The sequence below is a fragment of the Peromyscus californicus genome, unplaced genomic scaffold, assembly GCF_007827085.1.
Source record: "Peromyscus californicus insignis strain IS unplaced genomic scaffold, ASM782708v3 Scaffold_19__1_contigs__length_69161282, whole genome shotgun sequence".
Taxonomy (NCBI): Eukaryota; Metazoa; Chordata; class Mammalia; order Rodentia; family Cricetidae; genus Peromyscus; species Peromyscus californicus.
In genome coordinates, this window is record NW_026294491.1 from 51,016,188 (window position 1) to 51,023,502 (window position 7,315).

Below are 7,315 nucleotides of genomic sequence, written 5' to 3' on the forward strand. Positions count from 1 at the left end.
TCTCTGGCACCCGAGGTCACACTTTTAACTACTATTCTAATCTCATTTTTTTTTAATTCAGAAAGTTCACCAATTGCATTTTTATCTGAAAAAAAAAATGCTGAGAACTCAACACTCCAGTTCAGTCTTCCCTACTTTGACACATTCCCCGTCGGGGTAGACTAGTGTTTTGTGTATAATGATTATAGCTTTGGGAACACTGCTGTACCAACTACTGTACCATAATTTATTTTCTTACACAAATTTTATTATGCTGAAATTAGAACTCGGTTTGCCATTGGATTCATATTCTTGGCAGAGCTCACCAACTTTACACTTTTATAACAACTTCGTATAGTTTGCCATTCGGTTTCATTTTCTTCTAGAGACTTCTTCTGCAAAGTTCTGGGTCCTCTGCTACAGTGTGGATTGGTGTCCCTCTGTGTTTGATCACAGCTCTCATCTTGTGATATAAGCAACTGCAGAATTCTCTTTGCCTCAGCTCTGGGTGGCGCCGCCAGGTACCAGTTCCATGCATTTTTTTTTTTTTTTTGATAGCTTCTTTACTTTGTAGCTCACATCCTTGAGTAACTTCCTTGGAAAGGACGCCTGAAAGACAGAATGTTGAGATCTTATAAATCTGAAAATGCCCTTATTCTACTTCTACATTATTTAATCAATATTCTGAATACATATAGAAATTTGAGGGGAAAATTATTTCACTAAAACTTTTGCTAGTAAAGCCTAGAGAGATGTCTCAGCAGTAAGGAGCACTGCCTGCTCTTCCAGAGGATCTGAGTTAAATTCCCAGAAGCCCTATGGCAGCTACAACTGTCTGTAATTCTAGTCTTGGGGGGATCCAATGTCATCTTTGCCCTCCAAGGGCATGAGGCACAACATGTGGTACACAGACATGCATGCATATGAAACACCTAAAATAAATAAATTACACATAAAATAAATAAATTAAAAGAATAATTTTGCCCACGTGGCCATATTGCTTTTTGCCTCTTAATGTGGATGCTATAGGCAGTTACAGGCTGAAGCTCAGGAACTCAGCAAAAATACTTTAAATATAGACTTGGGAATAAAACTTTTAATAGTAGTTAGTGGTTAGCGTTCAGTGTTAGTAGTTAGTTAACACTAACACATAGTAGTTAGTGTTCAGTCAGAGCATATGTAAAAATGAGTAGAGCGGATAGCCCTAAGAATCATCACTTCAGAGGAAAGGATTGTCAAAATGGATCTGAGGAACGGTCAGGGGGACCCTCATAGCACATTATACTGATACAGTCAAAGCAAACTGCATTTCAAAGAATGAGTAATGTCCACCACCAAAGAGATGCCAGTGAACGTAAAGGCTAAGTAAGATGAAGCTGATAGACATGTAGGAGCAGCGGTATAAACAAATTAGAGACTGATCAAATGTGCAGAATGGGAAAAGATTCCTTGATTTCCTAGTGTGGCCCCCCAGGTTAGCAACTACACCATTTCCCGAGATTACGATACCAGGAGAATGGTTGAGTTTGGGAAGCACAGTTCTGGAGAATTTGAGGCCCCCCTCAAACACCCAAGGGTTTTGAGCAATCCCAATGAGCATGATTTGGGAGAGCAATCCTGTTTCCTTGACATGGAAGAAGAGAAAGAGTTTCTTCAATAAGGAGAGTGTGATTCAGCCTAGTGAAGCAGCCATTGAAAGAACATCAAATTTTAGGGAGTCTGGAGAAAGATTGGAGGGAATGCCTTGGAGGCAGCTAGTGGGTGTCACAGGTCAGTTATTTACATCATGTCCCGCTCCCACTCAGCTCTTCCAAACTTTTCATAAATTTCTGATGTTTATTCCATATTCATAAAATAAGGCAATTTCTTTGTACTTAGCCTGAGAACTTCTAGAGCTAAATTAATATAATCTCTATTTTCTGCTTTGCCAAGCTGTTAAATAATTTAATGAAACGTACACAACTGTGCAGTTGGTGGTTGATTTATTTTGAATGTCACATCAAGTCTATGTTGATTTGGATATGTTAGGTTACTATTGTTCACACGGGTTCATGAGTTATATTGTTTGTTTTTTCCTACAAATTTTACTTAAATGAGGGCTGTCCAATAAGGACATTGTTATCCATTCATGATCTGAATTTTTGGTATATGAATTAATTTCTGGTACACATTAAAAGCCATGAGACATTTGTTTTATAATAAATAAGGCAATAGAATTACTCATTATTACCATTATTACTCTTTTTAAGATAAGCTATTAGGTCTGCACTTTCTTTCTTCTTATTAATTCCAGCGAAGGTCATTCTTGTTCCAGGGATTTGCTTTTTGGGATTCTCCAAATATTCCATCAGGTATCCTCTCCCCATGTATCTTGCTCATGTTGCCATCTGTGTAAGAGAATCCAGCAGCCTGTCCTATCTTCCTCCCAAAGAGACCTTGGAGATTTGGTCCAGTTTTATGCATGTCCCTCCCCCTTTCCACACCGTGGCACTGGGCACAGTTCTGAAAATCTTCTTGCCTTTCACCATCACCCATTTTTTAAATTCACTCAACACCACAGTTGCTATAACCCAAAGACAGATGTCCTGTTCTCTCCTTATAGTTTCTTTATATACTTTTAACTTCGGAAAACTATTAGCCTCAGAAAATGAGAGAGGACCCTGTTACCCTTTCCTGGTTGAATTTGGTAGAACTCATAGGCTTTCATTTTTATAAATACTTTGTAAATTTTTAGTGAAAATTCCTAAACCTACATGTATATGTGTGAACACACATGCATCTGTGCATATGTATTTGCATATGCTTATGTCCATGTATGTGCGTGGGCAGGTTTTAAATTACAAATTCAATTTACTTCATAGACAGACTGCTATTTATAGTATTTATTTCTTCTCAAATGGGTTTTGGTATTTTGTATTTTTAACTCCACAAGCTTGTAGTACGGTTGTCATGTCACTTTGATAAATTGACAACTTTGTCATTATAAAATGATGTTATCTATCCTCAGGATAGTCAGTACTCAGATTTCTTCTTGGTCAGCGATTAATATGGCCACTACAGCTTTAATTGTATTACTAGTGCCATGCTATACCTTTTTTAATCCTTTGTATTTGACTCATCACTAGACCTTTGTAGCTAATAATTTCTGTATGTATTCAGAATATTGATTAAACTCATGATATTTAAAAATTTTACAGTTTAGAAATCCTTTTCAAGTTGGTGTTGTATCAGATTTTTTTTTCCGAGACAGGGTTTCTCTGTGTAGCTTTGTGCCTTTCCTGGAACTCACTTTAGAGACCAGGTTGGCCTCGAACTCACAGAGATCCACCTGCTTCTGTCTCCTGAGTGCTGGGATTAAAGGCATGTACCACCACCGCCCGGCCCAATCCTTTTATGTCACTGTGAACAAATAACTCAGAGGAACAGGGAGAGATTATTTCATCTCATGGCTTCAGGAAATTTTGTGCATAGTTGGTTGGCTAGATGTACTCAGACAGAACATCAGGGTGATAGGAGTATGTGGTGGAGACTGCCACCTTCTAGTTGGTGTACAGGAAGCAGAAAGGGAGAGACATACAGGAAAAAGACAAGGAAAGATACAGAACTGAGGGCATAGTCCCAGTGATCCATTTCCTCCAATCAGACCCACCACACAGAAGCATGTCATCACTGGTAGAATATGCTGCAATATTTAAATTGTATTGGAGTACTGACTATAGCAGACATTTCATGGTCTTTTTGTCTCTGGAAAACAAAACACAGACTCACCCAGGATATACTTCACCAATGCCCTAGGGATTTCTTAATTCAATCATGAACTTAGAAATCAAAAATAACCACCACCAGACTACCTATGTTTAATGTGGTTGTAGATTCGATTAGCTGTTCATCTGCTGTCAACCTATTTCTTTTCCCATTGTCCCATTGATTATATCCTTTTCTTGATCTCGGGTACTTTGATTTTCTCTGCTGGATTTCCTTTGATACTATATTTACTATAATTGGGTTGTCATTTCTTTGTTGCCTTAGGGTATGTGGTAGAGATCTTTAACTTGCTATAGTCTACTTTCAAATGATGTACAACTTCATATATATTATCAGAATCTTACTTCCATTTCCTCCTTTTCATAGTCTTTGTTATATTATTGTCATGTACTTTAATTGAACATGTGTGAATGCTATAATAACTTATCATTAAACAGTCAGGTATCTCTGTGCTGGTAATCCCAGGCACTTAGGATTCTGTGGATAGAGGATCCCCAGTAAGAAGACAGCTGGAGCTACCAAGTCAGTTCAAGTTCAGCCTGGACAACTTACCTGAACCCTTCCAAACATAAAAAGTGGGGACAAAGAAGTTAGGAAGGTATATTGAAGTTCTATAGCAGAGTGCTTGCCTGGGGTCTGAGAAACCTGGGTTCAACTCTAGGCAGGGGGAGGTCAAAGAGGTAAGCTTAACAGGTTTAAATAATAGTAAGAATATCCTACCACCTAATGCCTTCCATTTCCAGTTGTGGTGGGTTTTGGGTAGATCTGTATGTTCGCCTGGTTTCGTTTGCCCTCTGCTTGGAGTGTGCTCTGTGACCTCTCTCTCAGTGGCAGTTGTCTGGTGACAGGCTCCTTCAGCTTCTCTCTGTCTTCAGCTTTGCTTTTAAATTTATTTTTCATGGCTAACGCATTTTATATTGACAGTATTTTATCTCAGGATTTTCAATGTGCTGCATCACTGGCATATTTATTAGCTTGAATTGTTTCCAACAAGAAATCTGCCATCATTATCCTCATTCCTCTTCAACACAGTGTGTCTATTTTCTCCGAATGCCTTCGAGATTTTTCTCTTTGTCAATAATTTTGAGAGATTTGATTAGAAAGTCGTTGGTATAATCTTTTTCATCTTCCACCGGGATTTATTTAGCTTTGTCTGTAGATTTATAATTTTTATCAGCTGTGGAAAATTTTATTTCTTTAGATTTTTTTCTATACAATCTATTCTCATGTCTATTTTGAGTGTGTTGATAGATAGATAGATTATAGATAGATAACAGATGAAAGACAGATGATAGATAGATATAGGTAGGTGATAGATAAATGGTAATAGATAATTGATAGATAGAAAGATAGATGATGGATAGATGGTGATAGATGATTGATAGAAAGGTAGATGATAGATTATATATAGTAGGAGGTAGATAATAGATGATAGATAGATATATGACAGATAGATAGATGATAGATGATAGATAGAAAGAAGATAAATACTTGACGATATTGTGTAATTTGTAGTTTATTAATTTTTTTGGAATTATTATATTAATTTTTTTGTTATTATTTTATGTGTGTGAATGTTTTGCTTGCATATTTGTGGATCACATGCATGCCTAGTGCTCTTAGAGGCTAGAAGGGGGTTCAAGATTCCCTGGAACCAGTTATGGTTGATTTTGAGCTGCCACTTGAGTGCTGGGAATTGAAACTGGGTCTTCTCAAAGAATGTCTTAGGGGTTTTACTGTTGTGAAGAGATGCCATGACCATGACAGCTCTCATAAAGAAAACATTGAATTGTGGTGGCTCACTTAGAGTTTCAGAGGTTCAGTCCAATATCATCATGATGGGGAGCTCAGTGGTATGCAGGCAGATGTGGTGCTGGAGGAGTAGCTGAGAGTCCTACATCTTGCAGGCAACAGGAAGTGGGCTGAGACACTGGGCAGTATTCTGAGCATAGGAAACCTCAAAACCTACCCCCATAGTAATACATTTCCTCCTTATCCACAAATCCTTATCCACTCCAGCAAAGCTACTCCTCCTAATAGTGCCCCTCCTTATGAGAGTATGGTGGTCAAATTATATTCAAACTAGCACATTCTTAACTATGGAGCCATCTATCCATTCCCGGACTTACTAGATTTAATTGGACATTAATTCAATACTGTGTATTTTTTTATGTTTGACATTTGTCATAAGAAGCTTTAAAATTTTTCACAATATCTACATCACTATTCAACTTTTGAATTTGTAAGAAATGCATTTAAAGGCACTGTAATTCACTGCCAGCTGTAACAACCACGTCAATTTCAAGAGATTCTATTTCTACCTCATTTGGGGTCCTATTTTCCTGCTTCTTACTATGTTTACTAACTTGATTAGATACCAGATTTGTGAATTCTACCTTGTTGTGTGCTTGATGTGTGTGTGTGTGTGTGTGTGTGTGTGTGTGTGTGTGTGTGTGTGTGTGTGTTGTATATGTATACAAGTCCATATACCCACATGTGGGCATGCCACAGATGTTCTAAAATCAGAATTGGTTGTCTTTCTCGGATGGCTCTTTATATTTTAAGGCAGGACCTATCACTGGACCTGAAACCCATTGCTTTGACTAGGCTGACCAGCCAACTGAGCAGCAGAGATATGCCTGTTTCTTTTCCCTTCTGACAATTCCTGGGATTACACATTCCTGTAGCCCCACTGGGCTTTTTGCATGAGTTCTGGGGACCCAAACTCAGTTCTTCTGGGTTTCATGTCAACCAGGTACTTCATTAACTAAGTCTTTTCCCCAGCCTGTGAAAAATTTATAGAAATATAAATATTCCTAAATTTCTTGGATGACATTTTTATGGGAAACTGCTGAATCTTTTCTGGTCATGTTTATGTTTATTTATTTGGGTGAGTATCCTGTAAATCGAACCTTCATGTTAAATACATGCTTTACAGTGAGCTATGTCCACAAATTTTATAATGGCTCTGTTTTCTTGTTTTGGTGTTGCTCAAACTCCTGGATTCAAGCTATTCTCCTGCCTCCACCTCTAGGATAGCTGGGATTATTCATGTGCCAGTATGTCTGGTTCTGACTCACTTACTTTTAACAATTATATTAAATTATTTGTGTGTGCACACTCACCTAAGAGCTATATTCATGTGTTTTTGCATGTGGGTTGTGTGTGCATGCTACAGTGTACCTGTGGAGGTCAGTGAATAACTGAAATCAGTTCTCTCCTACCACCATGTGGGTCCCAGGATTGAACTCAGGCTTGGCACCAAGCACCTGAGCCATTTCTCCAGCCCTGACTCGCTTATTTTTAAAGTTTATTTTTAAGTAACACAATGATTTTTGTCTTTGCTTCTAGACAGTTCCTTTCCACCATGTATTTTTGCTTGTAGTATATTTTTGCTGTTGTTTCTAATTGTCTAAAAAAATTAGACTTTTTTAATTAAAATAAAATCATATCACTTTTCCCCTTCCCTTTCCTCCTTCCAACTCCTCGCAGGTCTCCTCCCTCAACCCCTCCCGTGTCCCAGCCCACTCTCAACTGAGGCTTCTTTTTCTTTTATTATTACTGTTGCAGG

General features: G+C 38.0%; 1 pseudogene; it reads right to left on the reverse strand.

Moving 5' to 3' along the window:
- Positions 1 to 2,195: 2,195 nt before the first annotated feature.
- On the reverse strand, positions 2,196 to 2,514 carry LOC128113934 (cytochrome c, somatic-like; annotated as a pseudogene).
- Between the last annotated feature and the right edge of the window lie 4,801 nt (positions 2,515 to 7,315).